Source organism: Passer domesticus, chromosome 4, assembly GCF_036417665.1.
Source record: "Passer domesticus isolate bPasDom1 chromosome 4, bPasDom1.hap1, whole genome shotgun sequence".
Lineage (NCBI taxonomy): Eukaryota > Metazoa > Chordata > Aves > Passeriformes > Passeridae > Passer > Passer domesticus.
Window position 1 is genome coordinate 46492080 of NC_087477.1, and position 19213 is coordinate 46511292.

General features: G+C 36.8%; 1 long non-coding RNA gene across 13 annotated transcripts in view; it reads right to left on the reverse strand.

Moving 5' to 3' along the window:
* Positions 1-19213, reverse strand: part of LOC135299138 (uncharacterized) — a 90957-nt gene that overhangs the window by 41391 nt on the left and 30353 nt on the right. For 12 of the 13 annotated variants that reach the window (XR_010361185.1, XR_010361193.1, XR_010361184.1 and 9 more), the window contains 2 exons: positions 7032-7260; positions 2687-3381 (listed from right to left, as the gene is read on the reverse strand). This is a non-coding gene — a long non-coding RNA (uncharacterized LOC135299138). The remainder of the gene's footprint in view (positions 1-2686; positions 3382-7031; positions 7261-19213) is intronic. The other variant, XR_010361195.1, reaches the window with a different exon arrangement.

Below are 19213 nucleotides of genomic sequence, written 5' to 3' on the forward strand. Positions count from 1 at the left end.
CCAATTATTAAATTGGTCAATCTTCTCTTAAACAGAAGAGCACTGAATTGCTCCCTCACTTAACCTGGAGGAAAGAACATCTGCTCCAGGGAGTTCAGACCCAAACATACCTGTAACTAGCATGGAAGTGATTCAACCTTGTGAGCTGAGAAATCAACACAGTAGAAGCAATAAGCATGAGGGTAAATAGTATAGTTAATTTAGTAGGATAACTATTCAGCCCTTCACTATTTTTCCTTTCCTTTTATACATTCACACATTTGAAGTGATCCAAAAACATGATGTATTGCAGACTGTTTTCAAATCTAAAATGTGACTGCATATGCATGACAGCTATGCACACTGGCAAAAGAGTCAAAGATGGAAGAATCACACTCATCTTTCTTATAGATACTAAAATATATTAAGAGATTTATGTAGTTCATCTAAGCCAGTTTAAAGTATTCATAAAATTTCAGACAGTTAAAAATTTGGAAATATTTATAGAAACATTATGCTCAGAACTCTAAGTACTAAAATTATGAAAAGAAGAAAAAAGCCAGTATATTACTTTATGATTCTACTACCTCTTTCACTGCATATTATTACAACTTGGATGACCATGTTTATACTGCTATGTGACCATAGTTTATACTGCTTATTTCCCTTAGTTTTATTAGCCCCCCTTTCCTTAGGGTTTCACTGATCCTGAAAGTAATACTTGACCTCACCAGGGAAGATCTTAATGGTGCTTCTACAGAGTTGGATTTTTGTACAAACTGTTCGGTTAATCCTCCCTATCACTTAAGCAATACCAAGCAGTGTAACATAGAGAATCACAAATCCTACTGCCTGGAAATTCTTTTCAAATACTGAGCTCTTTGAATCACTTATTTTAAAAACAACCACATGCAACATAGGTGCACAAAGATAAATATAACAGAAAAACAATTTGTGAACCCCTTCTTGAGTAAATATTGCTCATGTGATATTTGTATACGAAACCTTTGTCTTGCAAGAATATTTTATTTCAAATAACTGTTGAAAGTACCACCAAAAATTTGTATAGCATGGAGGAAAATACCAATAAAAAGTACCATTGTCATCGAAAAGAATAGTAATTATTTTCTAGCCCATATATGTTGCACATAAAACCTCATACTGCAGCCTTCCTACTTATTTAGGTCAAGAATTTGTATTCTAAGTTGATCATAATAGTATATAGTTGTATATAGTGCCAGTATTAAAATTTCTCACACTACACACAATGTGTTCTAGGATAAATTACGCATTCATTTATTTTACACAGCTATATGTGAGAAAATAATAGGCAGTGCATAATATGAGGTAGTTTTCTGATTTTTAAGAACTTTTGGTAAGAATCTTTCTGTTCAAGTTTTACCTGTCAGTTTGGAAGGAAAATAATATTTTATACTCCTTTTTGGTTGCTTTTTCTTAATGCCAAGATTCTTCCACAGAATACATTTCTAGAGAAGAGTGACTACTCTTTTTTTTTCCCCTATTCCTCTTCTGTTGAGTAATTTCATTAATATTTCATCTGAAGTTGCCTTTTTTGTATAGCAAAAGCCTCCTCCCAAAGATGCTTTACAATATTTCTCCTGCCACAAATTTAAGATAGATGATTTATTCTGTATCCTGTTTTTTAAGAATACCTGATTTCAGCATTTTTTAAAAACTGGGCATTGTTTGCCTTCTATTCACCAATTCAGTTACCCTTCCTTTATGTGGAATAGTCTTTTACATTATTTCATGTTGCAGTGTTTTCTTCCTGCTGGTTTTTGCCTGGCTTGCTTATTTAAGTCTTCCTGTCATCTTTTGATGATGTGTCAGCAGGTCTTATCATGGGGGAAAGGAGAGTTAAGAAGTAAAAAGTAGCTTCGGTCCCCACTTTGAATCAGGTTAAGGTGCAGACTTCTTGTTTTCCTGCCAAGACTAAAGCCTTCTAGTAGGAGCTCATTCCTCACTAGAACAGCTGAAACATCATCATTCTTGTATGGCATCAGCTGCAAAGAGAGCTAAGAAGAGGCAGCTAAACAGAGTTTATAACTAAATACTGGGTGACAGGCAGATGTTGACACAATCAGCTAGGTTTTCATTTTCATATCCCAAAATAAGACTTTGAAGGTGGCTATGTACAGACAGGTCCCAGAAGTCATTAATTCAGCCAATATCTACATTTGAATAAAAGATTTCACTCAAGACAGTGATAGTCTCATAAGACACAAAGAACTATTATCCTAAGTTAATATGAAATGACCAGTGTGAGCAAGAACATTTTTGATATGGGTGACTTTCATTCTGTCTAAAAATAACACAACACTGATTTCATGTTTACAGTAGGCCTAAGCATTTCAGCCCCCAGGCAATTCACTGTCTGCAGTTATAGTTAGACCCGCTCTTAAAAAAAAAGTGTATTCTTGCTCCTCATCACCACCTCAGATGTCAAGCTACCCTATCTCTCAGACACTTTACTAGCAAAAGATTTCGACAAATCCTTCTCTGTAATTGCCACTTATGCTGCACACATATCATCACAACACAAGCTGAATTTCTCTCATTTCTCATTGCCGAGGCTGGCCTCTTTCTATTCTCAGGTCTAACTTTGTTTGATTACAAGGACTTAGGAGTGAAAATTAGACAAGGTGTCCTGCTGAAGAGTTGAGATGACCTAGAAGTACTGACTCACCAGGTTTTCTTGTCAGTGATGATTGCTCAGTGATGTCAGTCTCTTCTGGAGAAAGCTTTCCACTCCGAACAAAACCTGTGATGTCACATTTATGTGAATTCCTCTGAGACACCATCTTCTGCCCACTCTTTGACATGCTGGTGGAAATATAGAACTGGACTTCTAAAACTGTTTGAAAAACAGAAAGGGAGGCACCGTGATTCTGTATCTTGCTAGGACACACATACTTAGTGGACAGTGACATCTCTATCTCCCTCTACTACTGCTTTGAGAGAGTTTAATAAAAAGTGAATTTCTTCTTTCCAAAGGCTGTTGGAAGACAAACTCCAGAGAAACTGATCATGAAACAAACAATGTGATGATAAAAGACCATCACAAAGGATATGGGAGCAATTTAGCAGAGCTGTTCCTGGGTAGATATGAATGGAAAGTTGCAAGTGATGCATTTGTGTAGTTAAATCCAGAGTTTAGATCACAGCCGAAATTCTAAGAGGAAGAACTGTAGAAGTTTTACAATCCTACAAAAAACAGACCTTATGTTGAGGTGCATTGATGCAAAACCTTTTTAAGAGTCTTCATTCAACCAGTCTCTGCAAAACTGTAGATCTCAGGTGCTTAATCTTCTATTACTTCCTATTGCTGTTGTGATGCTTCAGTGTTTTTCTCTCACTCAAACAGGTAATTTTGGGAAAAGGCTGTACAGAGAAACCAAACAGAGAAAAAAAGAAAATTAAAATCCTGGACATTCATGTAATCAGAGAAATTTCTCCATGGAGATGGTCACATCTGTAGCCTGGCATTTCTCACTCATTTTCTTTTTTCAAAGCTTCATTGCTTCTGTTACCTCTTCCCCTCACTTAATTTCTCTTATTCAACATGCCTTCTAAACTTGTTAACACTAGAAAGGTATCTGCTACTCCCCAGATGCTGATATTTCTGGTATGATGCTTCTTTTGCTCATTATTGGCTCTGCTTTGTCTAGTTTGATTGTAAGACCTTATCAGACCTGCTGTTACTACAATACATTGAAATCAGTGAAGACCCAACAAGCAGTAAGATGTATGCGCTGCTACCCAACTGACTATGGGTACAGCAATTAGCAACTAAATCAGACCCTGAGACTTTTAATAGGAAATTTATAAGAGTCATTGGGAATCAGATCTCCAAGACAGTCTTGCCATTCAGGACAGATGGCTCAAGCAGTTTTCATTTTTATTTAATATATATACAGATGAAACAAGGGTTATATAGCAATGCCTTGGATCAAAATACAGTGACTCCGGACACAAAAAATGTGTCTTAAAGAAAATATTACAGGCCAAAACAGTTCTACCATATTGTTAGCATTTCCCTTCTTTGGGGCTTGACACAGAACAGACTAAATTTTTAACTAAGCATTTAATAAAAAGCCTCTGTAAACTGTTCACAGAATGCAGAAATTACGTTCTTTGAATTTTATAGCTGCCACAGCCAATTAAAAAATCTTGGTGAACAGGAAGATAAAGTAGTATGATAGTTTGTAATTGTTTAGTTTATAATAATCTGATCGCTAGCATTCTGGTGAGGGTTATCCTAAATCTGAGGGAATTTGCCATACTGCAGAGGTGAATTTGGCAGACACTTTCAGTGTACCATTGTAGGTATCTACTGTTCAGACTACTGTATCTAATATACATTTTTGCCAAGAACACTCAGAAGAACTACCAAGATACTAGCAGATAAAAATGGATCATGAAGATCTGAAGGGCTTCCAAACATGTTCTACTGCATTTATAATATGATGTTTCACTTCGGCTTTGATTATTCCTTGTCTAAAGCCAAATTAACACAGAAAAATAATGGCATGCATTTAGTCCATTAATACATTCTGAGTTATTGCATTAGATGTCACTGTCATTCAGAGGAACAGTACCATTCTGGTCTAGGTGGACTTAGCAATGAATAGCTTAAGGGTGAATAAGTACCTTCCAGCTCATCATACACAGACACAGTTCCATTTTCCTGATGGTTGTTAAAAGTGACAAATAGAATGACTGTTGGCAGTTGCACTCCATTCCCCATAGAACAAGAGTCAAATTCAGAATATATGCAACAAAAGAATGTTGCCTAACTATGCTACTGAGTTTGACAGGTTAAAACAACCTCAGTAGGACAGCAAGGACAGACCGAAACAAAATAGGTTTTATAAAGGCATCCACAGGGCCTAGGGATGATATTGTTCAAGTGACAAAAGTGACAGAAAATTACCATACTGCTTCCCTACAGCAAAATAAGTTCAACATCTGCCTCCCCCACACCCTGGTTCCTAAGATAACAACTGCTATGTAAAGACCTTGTTATAATATGAACTCCCATGCTCAGGGATAAAGATGGGGTGGGCAACTGTGTGCCCTGTAAAAATGGACTGTATGTTGCATACTGAATTTGCAAGACATCAGAACTGAGTCTTGTCCAGCTTTATCTATTTAACTTTTTCTTGACCTGACTGCAACCTTGTGCTTTATAAGCACTAACAGCACATTTTCCCAAATGATCAGGCTAATTTTTTAATCTGTGTTATCTTCTACAGTACAATCATAGTTTTATACATATAGAAATAACAAGGAGTTCCATCTAGAATGAGATATTTATAGATAAAATTACACAGAAAAACACAGCTGGTGCAACAGCAGAAGTGAAGAAACATGGTGGAGAAGAGAGGAGTACAGGCAAGACAAAATAAAAATGGTCTGGAACTGAAATCCTACAGCTATGAACTTAATGGTCATTAAAAGAAAGGTGGGCCTGCAAATGAACAAAAGGGGGTATAGGAAATAAAAAAGTCATATCCAACACAATGAATGTGTTATTCCCACCAAAGGCTGAGGAACCCCTGTAGCACCTTCACCAGAATGAAACCACTGCAGGTATGTCCCAAAAGTATCAGCTTGTGCATTTTAACTCTTAACTCTTTTTTGCATTACTATTATTACACTTTTCTGCATACATGTAATAATTGCATTTGGACCAGTAATGGTTGTAGGATTAGACTGTTAAGATTTCAATTACATTAGCAATAAATTCCTGGGTTTATGTGAGGTGTGTCTCATTTCTGCCTACAGACAAAGTTTGTAGTACAACGGTAGTTGGCACTTCTACCTATACAGTAGTTTTGGGGAAAAAAAAATAAAACAAATGCAGAGGAAAGGTCATCTTCTGCAGAGTAGTTGTATCTAACATAATTATTCTGTAATATTTAATTAAAAAAGGGAAAGCAGTTATTCAAATGCTTTGCATACTGTCCCAAATATTTCTGTAACATTGTTGTGTATAAATGAGACTATTGCTAATTTTGAGAACACTGTATTCTGTTCTCCGTCATGGCATACTTGTTTATTTTCAAACAAGTTAAGAAAAAAGTATTCTAAAACCCCTCAGATGCCAGGAAATCAGTCAGTATGTCAGAAAACCTACTACTCTTGCTACTAACATTAGCTATATTTTGTCTAAATATATTTTTTCATCTCTTGTACTTACGTCTTCTAATGTCAAGACTGTTCATTACCCAAAAATTATCTTCGCTACCCATGAAGTTTACATTCTAAAAAATTCGGTGACTATTATCACACTTCTCAGCCTTTATTTTGGCAAGCTAGAAAGCTTTTTTAACTTTCCCATTGAGAGAAACCTTATTTTTCCTTAAGACCATTAATGCTTCTTTTTACTCATTTCAGACTCCACCTGTCTAGGACATGAATAAGAACTGATACTCTATCAGCCCTAACTATTAATCCTTAAGTGTTTGTCCCTTCTACAATTAGAATTACTGTTTAATTACATCATCCTTTAGTTCCTTTTGTTCACAGGCCAGCTTCTTTTCCCCCTGCTCACCACACTTTCTTAACGATCAGTCAGCAAATTGCAAGGATCTATTGAGCAGTACATTTATAAAGTTCACTTTTTGTGCCTTATGAAATCATTAAATCACTTAGGAAATTATTAAATATTATCTGTCCCAACCCCAAGCTCAGAGGAACCTGACTTGAAACCTCCTTTTATTTTAATAATTTTCTAGTAAGTATAACACTTTTTGCTTAATCCATTCCATACATAACTTCCATATTTTATGCCCCATTTTAACAGTTGCCAATCTTAATCTGACTACTGCTTTCCCATGTGTCACAATGTCAAATGCTTTGTTGAAATCTATACATATGAATCATCTGCAGTTTCTTTTGACTGGCCAATCATCCTTCCAGTCAAAGAAAAGCATCAGGTCAGCTGGCACTATAAAAATATTCAAGTTTGAACTTTTTTGATAGCCTGCTTTCCAGTTTCTTCTATTAATCCAAAACAATTAACTTACGGCAGCTGAAGATCTTGCATCTCACTGACCTCAAAGCAAACAATTCCAAGGTACAGTGTTTGACTTGTCTTCCTATATTATTACAGGCTGAATAGAAAATTATCACCAGCTTTATATGTTGATATCTCTAATTGAAGATCTACACCACTCCACCAAATCCATAATCTGTACATGGATTCATTTACAATTCTATACACAGTTCTTCAACATCAGGAGGCTTTAACCAACACTGAAAAAACAAAATCATTAAGTAGTTATTCAATGGGCATTTTTGCAACAACAAACTGGAGAAGAGTCTGTCTGTAGATGAAATTGCCATTTCAGCAGTACAGCATCCTTTCCACATCACCTTTTATCACTGTACCCATATCAGAACTGTATGCTTTAAAAATTTCAGGTGAAGAAACTGAATAGTTTCCCAAGCATTTAGCTGACATTCCAAGCACTCATGAATTTCCTGCCTAGCTGATTTGCTTCATCCGTTTCCATCAAAAGCTGAAAGGTGCCTGTATGTACCTGTAAAATAAAGCAGCCCAAACCACTCATCTTCTAAATTGTTAAAGGCAGTCCTAGCATTAACCAGAAATCTTTAAAATCCTGGCCTGGACACAGTTCAGGCACTAGCACAGGATGGGGGGACCATTATAAAATCTGCAGTTTCCTAGTGGCTGGTAGCCTCATGTTTCTTAGAAAGTTTAAAAGTAGCAGTGCAGGCTACTCCATGTCAATTGGTATCAGTGCTCAGAAACATTCCTGGGCATGCCTAACTTATTTGTCTAAGTGTACATACACACAGCCTGGGCATTTAGCTGCTGAGGAAATCTTATACTGCAAACTAAAAACCAGGTGTAAACAGATCTCTTCAGCCTTTAATGCAAACAGAACAAGAAATCAGTCTGTAATTCCTTATTTCTACCTTTCCTCACTCTGGAAATGTATAGAAATTAAAAGACTGCACCAGGAAAAATTACTTTGTGCCATAGAAAGTTAGAGCCCCAAACACTCTTCTGGTCTACAGGTATTTCATCTAAGAAACTTTACCACAGAAAAACTCCCATTATGCAAATCTGGTTTTTTTCACACCTTCAATTAGAATCATGAAATCATAGAATCAGTAAGGCTGGAAAACCTTTTCAGGGTTATCAAGTCCAACCTCAGCAACTAAATGTACACCAGAGACCTGACACTTAGATATCTTAATTGGCTCTGGCCAATTTCTTTTTTCTGGGATCAGCTCCCACATTACAGACCCCAGAGACAGTTTCATCTCAGCCCTGGGTGGCAGCCATAGAGGAGTACCAGCTCCCAGCTCTACCATACCATGGGTCCCGACCCTGACCTGTGGACTGACTTCCCAGCCTGACCTCCTGTCTGCCTTATCACCACAAACCCAGCAGGAAGTCTCAGCTTCAGCTTGTCTGTGAGCTCTGGTCTGCCCTGCTTGCTTGATCCAGGTCCTCAGCTGGCCACACTATCACATTCAGCTTCCCACCCCCTAGGGAGCAGACAGCCCCTGCTGCTCTCTGACAGCATGCATGAGTAATTAATCTCTTGTTAAAGAACAGATTTTGATTTTTTTCCAATAATTATTTTGAAGTTCTGTGACATACATATTAAGCCTCATCACTGCACAAGGTCAAGGTGGCTACATCAGTCACATCAATCAGCCAGGTCAAAATACAGATTTTTAGCCTAGAAAAAGGTTGCCACTGGAGTCCCTAGTAGGTTGGTTTAGGAAAAAGTCTTATTTAATATTTCCACTCATGGCCTTGGTTGGAGGAGTAGTTATGGGCTGAAGACTTTGACTAGTAGCAGAGCTGACAGGAATAAAAAGGAAAACAGGAATATGCTGATGAAAAATAAAGACAACCTGAAAAACTGGACTAGTAAAAGCTGAATGAGATCTAACACAATCAAACACAAGCATAGGAAGATAGAAGCTTCCCATATGACCTTCTACTATAAGAACAGATAATAACTAAAGTTGAATATGAAAAAAGAGAGACTTTAATGGACTAATCCAGTGTCTGGTGGCTGCACAGCAACTTTATGAAATGTCTCTTCAGAATAAAAACATGAACAAAAGTAGCCTGACTGTTGTGACCAGAGTGCATTAGATGAATTCATTCATTCTCCATCTAAATTAAAACATGAAACTCTTCTCAAACAGCGCTGCTCATCTTATGCTACACAGTTTGAGATTTTTTTTTTTTTGCCTTTCTCACTCCCCCCACTGTTGGCATGAGAGCACTAATCAAAACCACTGGCAATGCACATTCTTTATTAACAGTCATTGCTGTGGCTTGTTTTAGAAGTGATAAGCTAGTCACTTTTCTAGCCTGTCCTATGTTTACTAAATACAAGCTTAAGAAAGGAAGTTTCAAGGCCAACCTAAATTAATTTGTGTTCTCTGGTTAGGACTTCTTCCCCTGCCCTCCCTCGTTTAGACCATCAATAAAACAGTTGTGAATAGCCTGACTTGTTCCATTTCCAGCAGGTACACTCCAGACTCACTGCAAGGCTTTTCATTTTGAAAATGTTTTTTGACACAACATTGCTGTGTTACCATCTGCCCGAGTGACAAATCCCAGATAAACAGCTTCATTGGGACACTCTGTCCCTTTACATGCAACTTATGCTAAACTTCTGAGGGCAGTTTTAAATATATTCCACCCAAAACTAAACAATACAGCTTGCACTGTATGGAATACATTGAAAAGTTATACTAGAATATACAGTATGAGAAGGCCAATACACAGAATGAAAGTGAAAAACAGATATGGCTTTTAGTATTTATTAAGAAGAACAAGAAAACCCAGACAGCCTACAATCCAAGCCATGCTGGTTTTTTATCTTACAATGGCTATCATAACAAGCTGCAAGGAAGCAACAGGAATGAAAGAAGTGAATCCTCTCCCTCGGAGGCAGGCTAGGAGTCTGAATGTTTTCTGTACTTCATAGCAAATGCTGAAAGAGCAAAGGTCCTTTACTGCCATCACCTGGCATAAGTGAAACCAGAAAAAGAAACTTTTCAAGCAATAGAGTCAAAACTAATTATGATGTGTTGTTATGCAGATACAATGACAACACAGCCTGAAATTCTCGTGAGAGTAGTCAGAGAAACAATGAAACTAGAAAACAATGTCTCTCAAGAGAAATACATATACCTTTATTCAATATCTGCACAATGAAACCAAGCATGATCTCTGCAATACACAGATACCATTTCACACCCCAGAATGGCCAAGGCTTCCAGTCCCTGTGTGCTCACAGAAGGACTTGTACAACTACACCTGAAGTTACCAAGCTGATAAGAAAACAAAGTAAGACTCCAAAAGATTTATGATAAAGAATGTCAGAACGGAAAGCAGAATGATCAGGTGTATTAGACACAAAAGCAGTGGTTCTGTAGAATCTCTATTTGTTGATTATGGTAAAATTTAGTTAAATATTATCAACTTTCTCTGTGTTCCACACTAACACTAAAATACATGCAGGTGGTGTTTGGAGAGATGACTCAACATAGTGTTCTAATCTACAAATATACGCAATTTGTCAGTTCTTCAGTAAATCCCATATAGAAATATATTTTAAGCTTAGTGTGACACACACTGCTACAGCTGAAACCAACAAAGGATGAAAGAGACCAGAGTCACAGAATGCCTTTCATCCTCCACCACATCATCATCATTCAGGATCAGGCTCAGCTGCTAAATATTGAAGATACATTAAAAAACTAGTAAGAGATTCACCACTTTAACAGGACCCTCAAAGCATTGTTGGGTCAGAAATAAAGATTAATCCACCAACTTTGTATCACTTCTCAGAAACTTCTGCATCCACTTTAGCTCAATGCAGTGATTTAGTTCTAAAAAAATACCCATATGGTCGTTGGACCAGTTCTCTGTTGCTTGCTGTTCATATATATCATTAAGGAATTTTTAAACTCTCAAAATAACATGGTAAAAATATCCATAATTCTTTCAATTTGTGCTGTCAGGAGAGAAATATTTTCATAGCTTGATGTTCAATATATAGTTTTTTCTTATTCAGTAAGGTAAAGAAAAATCACATAAAAAATGTTGATAATGCAGTTCAAAGTCTAAAAGAAGGAAAATTCAGAAAAGCTGCAAATTCAAAGAGTAGAAAACTCAAAATACTGATGTAATACATTTCTCCATTTGTTTAAGTATGTATTAGCAAGGGAGGAAAGATGCATAATAACTGTCACTTTTATTTTTCTTGAGCACCTGGCAAAAGCTGTCAGCTGAGGCTTTGATTTGAACAAGCAGTAAACAGGTTAGTGACCTGTGTAATCCCAAGTTTTCTGGATGCAATACTTGTTAAAAACCTAGGCATAAAATTCTTTGGTATAGATATTTAGGACTCTTTCATATGAGATACCTATTCCTAATATTTTTTGTCTCTTTTCAAATATAGTCAAAAAGAGAAGTGAAGAACAAAAAAGGAAAATCAAAGTAAAATGTACAAGCTCAGTTCAAGTTTTAATCAAATCCTTGTGCCCACTTTTTGAAAATAATTCTTAGCTGTAACACCTATCCCAGATCAAAAGCAACAGCTTCACTGACAGAAAACCCAGTATAATAAATATATTATTTGTGGGAAATGACAATATGAAGCATAAGAATAGAAAAGGATCTCTGTGAAGCTGGAGTGCAAATGGTTCATGCTCTACACGAAGAGGCCAGCTCATAGCAGCACCCCTGAAATGGCACTCTTGTGAGGAGCTGTGCCACACTGCAAACTCACTGCTTGCACACACAAATATTTCCAAGTGCACTTTTGAACATTTACTTGGAAAAAGCCATTTAACATTTTTGCCATGACCAAATATCAGATACAGGAATTTGTCCCAAAAGAGAATCTGCATTGAAGACAAATTCTGAAAATAAACTAAGATGTCATTAGCAATTGCAATTGTAGTAATTGACATTAGCTATGAAAACCAGCAGAAGCAAAAACATCAGCATAACCATTAACTTTAGTTTTGCATGCATCTTCTTAGCTTATAAAAGAAGCAAAGCACTGAAGGGAAGGATTTCACAATGTGCTATAAACTGTAGACGCCCAAATCCCACTGGAAATCAGAGATTTAAGGAAGATTATTATGATATTTATATAGTGTCATGTTGAAAGTCCTCTTGGACTTTCAGGATTAAATTTCCAGTATTGGCTTTGTCGCATATACATAGAAGCAAAGAACCATTGAACAATGCAAGTTGGAAGACACTTTTGGAAATAATTTCACCCAAGCCCCTGTTCAATGCAGAGTCACTTCTGAAGTTAGAGCAGGTTTCTCAGGGTCTTATCAAGCCAAAATTTGGAAATCTCCAAGGGTGAGTGTTCTGCATGCTCTGCAGGTAACTTCTTTCACCTCTGGCAGGACATTCAAACAATCTCACTACCATCTGTAAACTGGAGTAAGGACACTACCTTACTTCAAGCGGTTTTACAGGAAAAAATTCAGTGCCTATGACACATACATTGATTAGATCTACATAAACAATGTGTCTAATTCTCATGCATTTGAATATCTCTCTACTAAGATTTCAGAACTTGGAAACAATTTGAAAAGGTCATGATATCAAATACTTCTGTAAGACAATTCTGATTTAATGATCCATTTTGGAATACTTTTGAATAGAACAATATTTTAAATTATAGAAGAAACAGGAATCACCTGCTTTATGAAGCTTTACAATACATCCTTATTTTTTCAAAAAGGTAACAAAAGCTTCTTGAGAGGAACTGTCCATTAACTTGTTTTTACAAAACACACTGAAGAACAAGTTTTTCTGCTTTCCTGTCTTGTTTCCATTTTAGTTCAGGCCTTTTAGAGCCACTATAAAACAAAACTGTAATAGTATATTTTAATAAACCCATTCAGACTTTATAGGTAATTGTTTTTGCCATAGAGTCACCCTCCCTCAATTCAGGCACTGCCAAGCAACAACTTCAGTCTAAAACATTTCCTGATACATTTTCTGTAGATGAAGTTAATAGCCCTGAGTCATTGCCTCAGGCCATCAACCCTCTCAATCAGTCATTAATCCCCTGAAATTGCCCAGAGCCTCAATTGTTATTGCTTAAACAGACTAAATTAGGTTTTGAACAAACAGAGCAAATGAAGGTCAATGTCAGAAACAGAATTCAGTAAAAATTAAAGAAAATTTTGGGAAACATATAATAGGTCTGGATCAGTTCAAGGGCTACAAGGACTTGATCACAAGATCTTCTCTGGTTACTGAGGGGAAGACCAGAACAGGGAGTTCAATTTCAGTGGTGTTTAGGTTGATGTTTAATGCTATAAACTCTCACTTCTGTCACAGGGTCAGGCCATAAAAGATGACTGCAAAGTCAAAACAGTGAAAACAAAATGTAGTTGCATAATATTTTTAGTTCTCTTGGGATAGATGATGCATTTCAAACATTCTTTCACTGAATTCTACAGATATTGGGAATACTTCTTTCTAGGCTTTACAAAGAGAAAAAGTATTTGGGAGCTACCTTTATGACAGATTTTTTTTTCCCCTCCACCACACACACACAGGAAAGCATATTGCTCTTCTATGTTACAAACTATATACAGGAATCCTTGTAAAATTTGTTGTTTCCTTTCCACTCTCATTCTCCAGCCCCATTAATTAGTCATTTCTATTGCCACTAAGCAGTCATAATCAATATTCCTAAGCAAGGAACAAGAGCATTACTTGCCAGCTGTCTGTGGCTGAGTTCATTTTTCCAAATGGCAAAGTCAGCTGAGGACTCCTGCAGAGGTGAATCCCCCTTCTAAAAAAACAGTTGAAGTTTCACCATTAATACCATCTTCCCTTCCAGCTCCTGGGGAATTTATACATGAGTGGACATTGTAGCAGCACATGGGCTAGCAAGGCTAAATGAACCAGAATCATCTGAAACACAGTGCAAATATTTAACAACAAGAAAGCAAAAGTGGAGCACAACATTCATAAGCCTAAGCTAAACAAGACTTCCCTGGTTACAGATTGTATTATATACTTCTGCAGCTCTTAGAGTAACAGAGTAGAACTGCAGCAACTGAGAAGCTGTAAACATTGATAATAAACTGGGGTTGCAGAAGTAAAAAATACAACATGTAACATCTGCAGGAAATGTCAATGTCATCATTTTATAGACCATTAAGTAACCAGTGAAATATGAAAGTTAAATAATGCCAAATAATTGGGTGAGCAGGGCTTAATGAGGCCTCAGGTTGGTCACTTCAGTCCATACAAGGAAACTAACAGGGCAAAGAGAACAGTTTTTCACCCAAATTGAGTATTTCCCATGTGTTTCAGAAATGCTGTGCAAGTAAACTTCCTTGCTTTTGCATGGTCTCTGCTAGAGCTCCTATATGTTGCTACTGTACCAATAAATTGGTGTATTACAGAAGTAGATCCACTGGCTACCACTACAAGGTAAGCAAAGATTAGGCTGAAAAGTTTGTCATTTTCTTTTAATCAACACATGGTATTTGTTAGCTATACCCATTTTCACAGCTTTCCAATGCAGTGTAACATCACAGGAAATGTGTGGGCATTGGTCACACATGATCTATACTGCAAAAAACAGCTCTTGTTATCTTTTGTGAGCATCACAGACTGTGCCTGCTATGGAACCTGGCAGATAGGATACTTTTATCCTCATTTCCACTTTTGTCTCAGATAATTAATTGCAGCAAATGGAGACCTTTAACCCATTCTGCAAATATATCCCAAAATTTTTACTTCTTATTCAGCTAGTTAGATCTCAGGAAGGGCATGTATTTGTTTAAAATCTATCATTGTCTACTGGGTCTCTTATTAAGCTGGTATTATACACTGACTAATGCACAGACAGAAAAATATATTTAAAACTACATACATATATATATATATATATATATCAAAATATTTTTATCTCCTTTGACTTCTACCTTATTCTGGACAATATGCTTATGGCCAAAATCTGCATCAGTTAAAATATTCTTTTTCTCCCTTTTTTCTTTAAATTTTCTCTCTTTTTCTTTTTTCCTTTTATTTCTATTGCAAATAAAGACTTGTCAAGGTAATCACTTTTACTCTGCTACTACTGCTTGCTAATTCAGATCAGACCAAGCTAAGAATATCTATGTTTCCAGAAAAAATGAATAGCACACTGAGCAAACATAAGCCAAACACAGATGACCAGCTTTTCACCTGTACCAAGGAAACAGGGATTAGCTGTTAAGTGACGTATACAGCCCAACTGGTCTCTGTCTTTCAGCAGTTTCTGGAGCAGTGTTAGCAAGTTGCAGTCAGAGCCAGTCACTGTTTTGGGAAGCAGCCTCCCACATCAGCAAGAGCCACTACCCCAGCCCCTCCTGGCAGCATCAGGAAAACACCTGCCTGGGTTCCTTACAGAAGCCTTATGGAAAGCTTCCATCTGGAAGGCTGCTCCCTCACTCAGCAGTCACGCAGGAGACACAAAGGCTGCTTCTGGGAGACACAAGCATTCTCCTGTGCTTATGCAAGTGCAGGAACAGTGGGTTTTTTATGAAGGGCACTGGAAAGGAACAGGCCTGCCTGAAAGCAAGACAAGGGAAACCATTCCTCAGTCTTTGAAGACCCTCTGAGCACTCCCAGCTCACCTTCCTTACCAGCAATCTCTGGCCATCCACTGTGACCCACTGGCCAGTTTAACATCTCAGCATGTCTGAGCTTCACAGATTTCCTCATGTTATTCCAGCAGACCCTCATAACCCCTATGAGTCTCTTCCTAGTCCTCCATGCCAGCTTCCTAAAGCTTCCTCTGCTCCTCAGCCCCAAATTCACTTTAAGTGAGAACATCATAGTTGCTTTTCAATAAATCAGCAGAAAATATATGTGGAAAAAAATCATAAAGAATTTGACAAGAAAAAAAACATGCTATATTCTTGGCCTAATTTTGCACTCTTTTCTAAGCACTTACTGTTGGCCATTCTCAGAGTCAGGAAACAGATACACTATTGGCCAATACTGACATGCTTTTACAGTCATGGTCAAAAACAATCAGTTGATTATAAAAAATTTTAACACCACTTATCTTTCTTTAGTAGTTATTTTCTCTGTCATTTTGCTTTGAAAAGTTATTTTCTTTGTCATTGCCAGAACTACTGGTCCTGTAAGTTTGACTCCTAAAGTAGTTGCCATGGTAATTAAGGGGATCTTGCAAATTATTCAGGTATTACAGATGTACATGTCACATAAGTAAACAAAAGCAAAGAATTCTATGAAATTGAGTATCTATATTAATCTCTGAAGAAGCAATATGTACAGTTTTGTAAGTGCTTACTCGAAACAAATGGCTTTGAGCTTTCTCTTTTGTGTAGGCCCAGATAAAAAAAAGTAGCTGTTGATTTATTAAACTTGTGATAGAGGATCTCAAGTCTCTTGATTATATTCTCTTGCAAAACTTACTACCAGTTTCATTTTACAGTTCTTCTAATCCAAATGCAGAAAATTCCTCAGACTGACAATCTCCAACTTAAAACAGGGCAAGGGCAGCCATTATATCTGTTTACCCATGGGGATTTATACCTCTTTACTCAATATAGATTGCATGCATTCATGAGATCATGAAGAGCTAAAGTAAACCCTTACATCCACTTTTTTTTTGTATTAACTGACTTCTCTTTTTTTAAACTCCTAATTAGGTAGAGGTATCAGAAGATTATGTCACCTCTTCATTGCTTACAGCAGAGAGACCAATTAGAATCCCACCTACTACATTTACAGCAGCTCCACTTAACTTTTTAGCTACTTAGGATTATGTTCTCAGCTCAATGGCATCTCATCATACTTCTAAGATATTTCTATCTTATAAAAGTTCTGCTCAAAATTTTTACTTATGTAGGAAACAAAAGCTTTGCTTTCAGAATTACTATTTGCTACATGTTTCTGTATTTTAAGCTTCAAAACCTGTTGGTTACAGACTCAAAACTTCAGGTTTTTTGCTGCTTTAAGGTTTTTTGATTAAGGTTGTGTTTTGTTTTGGGTATTTTTAACCAAGTAATTAATTAGTGGTAGCCAAGTTTTTGAAAAGAAGAGTGATTCATCTACCTTTTTTATAGATGCTCCTGCCAAGATTCAAAGCAAGATGTTAGAAGTGTAGGAACTTGGAAAACCAAGATAGCTAATTAGGCATGAAAATGAGATTTGGGTACTATATGTCATGCATTTCAGTTCTGAAATCCTGGAAAGGAAATGCACTGGTATAGAATCAAATTAACTTCATATCAGGGTTCTGCTTCATGATAATATTAAGATCTTCAGAAATATTTCTTTGAGAACCATAAATGAGAGCAGTGGAAAAAAAAAACCCACAGGGTTTTACATTTTTGATTAGACCTATGTGAGCTTCTCTCACTTTAAAACTTTAGGATATTAATACCCAGAATTCTGCCTTAGCCTATCAGGTGATATATCTCTACATTGAAAGGATACACATGCAGTGGATGTTGAAATTTATTGCTATTTATTCATCTACACAGACCATTTGGAATGCTTATAAATACAAAAAACTATTTTGGATCCTTGAATATTTTTCCTCTTCCTACTCAGACCCTGCAGAATTATAAGAAAAACACAGACAGTCGGCACAGTAGGTTTGGGTCTGCTTGCATGTGGGCTGATGACTTAATTATTGAATTTTTCCCCCAAAATCTAATGGAAGCGTTACCTTATCCCCAAGGAAAATGTCATTTGCTCTGCTGGATTTTTCACTTCCTTACCTTCCAACTATACTTGCACAAATAGATAAATATCCCACATCTGGAAAGGGAAGAAAGCCCCATAAACCTATCTGCCAGCTCCCTAAGCATAATTTTCTTCTTCTCTTACCTTCTTTTCAGTACTGGAAACAGTGGAAGTGCCACCTATGGCTGTAGCCAAGGACACAGTCATGGGAGTAGACTTACAAGCCCCCAGTGCCATTTCCCCTCAAGACACATAATGAAACACTCATTTCAGTTGCCTACACTTAGTTCTCTTTTCCTATACTAAGAAGGGGATGTTAACAGAACAGTGAAGTAGCTTTATCCTCCTTTCCAATATTTAGAGTTCATAATTAAATAGTTGTGGGAGGACAAAGACAATATTTGTCACATGTTGCACCTTAAGGATCCAGCAGCTTCTAGTTACCCTCTCTGAACACACAAGGATTGCCAGATAAACTTCAATTAATAACTAGCAAAATGTGTGCAATTATCTAACATGCTGATGGATTGTTTTGGATAATTTTCTTCTAAAGCATTGCCCAGATCATCACAAAGTGCATATTATTACAAAACCAGTTTAACTTCATATACAGTACATATTACCCTAAATATTTAGGCAATTTCTACAACATTATTAACAGAAAATAATAGTACTAACAGCAGGTCCAAAGCCTATATTTTTAGCAATCTGCTGAACTGCCATGTGTTTTTACACAGCTGCACAGCTACACTGGTTTGGAAGCTGCTGTTCTGCAAGTACCTGCTATTCAGGTGTTTATAGGATTTTTGACATCTTAAAAGATGTCAAGTGTAAAGGAATAACTATAAAATATTTATTAAATATACCTGGAAAATAGCATCATACAGTAATGGCTACTCTTTGTAAAGGGGTGATTATCAGAGGGCCTAAATGCTGCAGGAACATATAACCTGTTTTGACAGAAATGTAATGGCTTTGAAAGAGCAAGAAGGAAGTGTAATGCAAGCTGTGCAAGTTCCTACAAGATAAAAATTCTGTACAGCTGTGTACACCCTCAGGCTTAAATATAAGATTCTACATACAGAGGACAATGAAAATTGTGTTTGGGTGTACGTAAATTCTGCAGTCTGGAGGCCTTTGCCTTTGACAGTGTACAAAAATCAATGTGATCTTTCAATACAGAGATCAAACCAATCATAAATGAAGCCTCCATTTGCCTCAAAACAATAAAAAAGGTACTCATACCTTCTTTGCCATGGAGATATTGAAGATCAAGCTTATACTGTTTTCAACCTAATGTAGTGTTTCCTGCCTCTGACTAAGCTATTTATACTCACAGAATAATGTATTGCATACAAGATAAAGACACGTGTACCAGTTCTTACTTAATGCTCTTCATGAACAGCATCCAAGGAATTTTATAAAAGTTAGTGTTATACCTCCTTATGG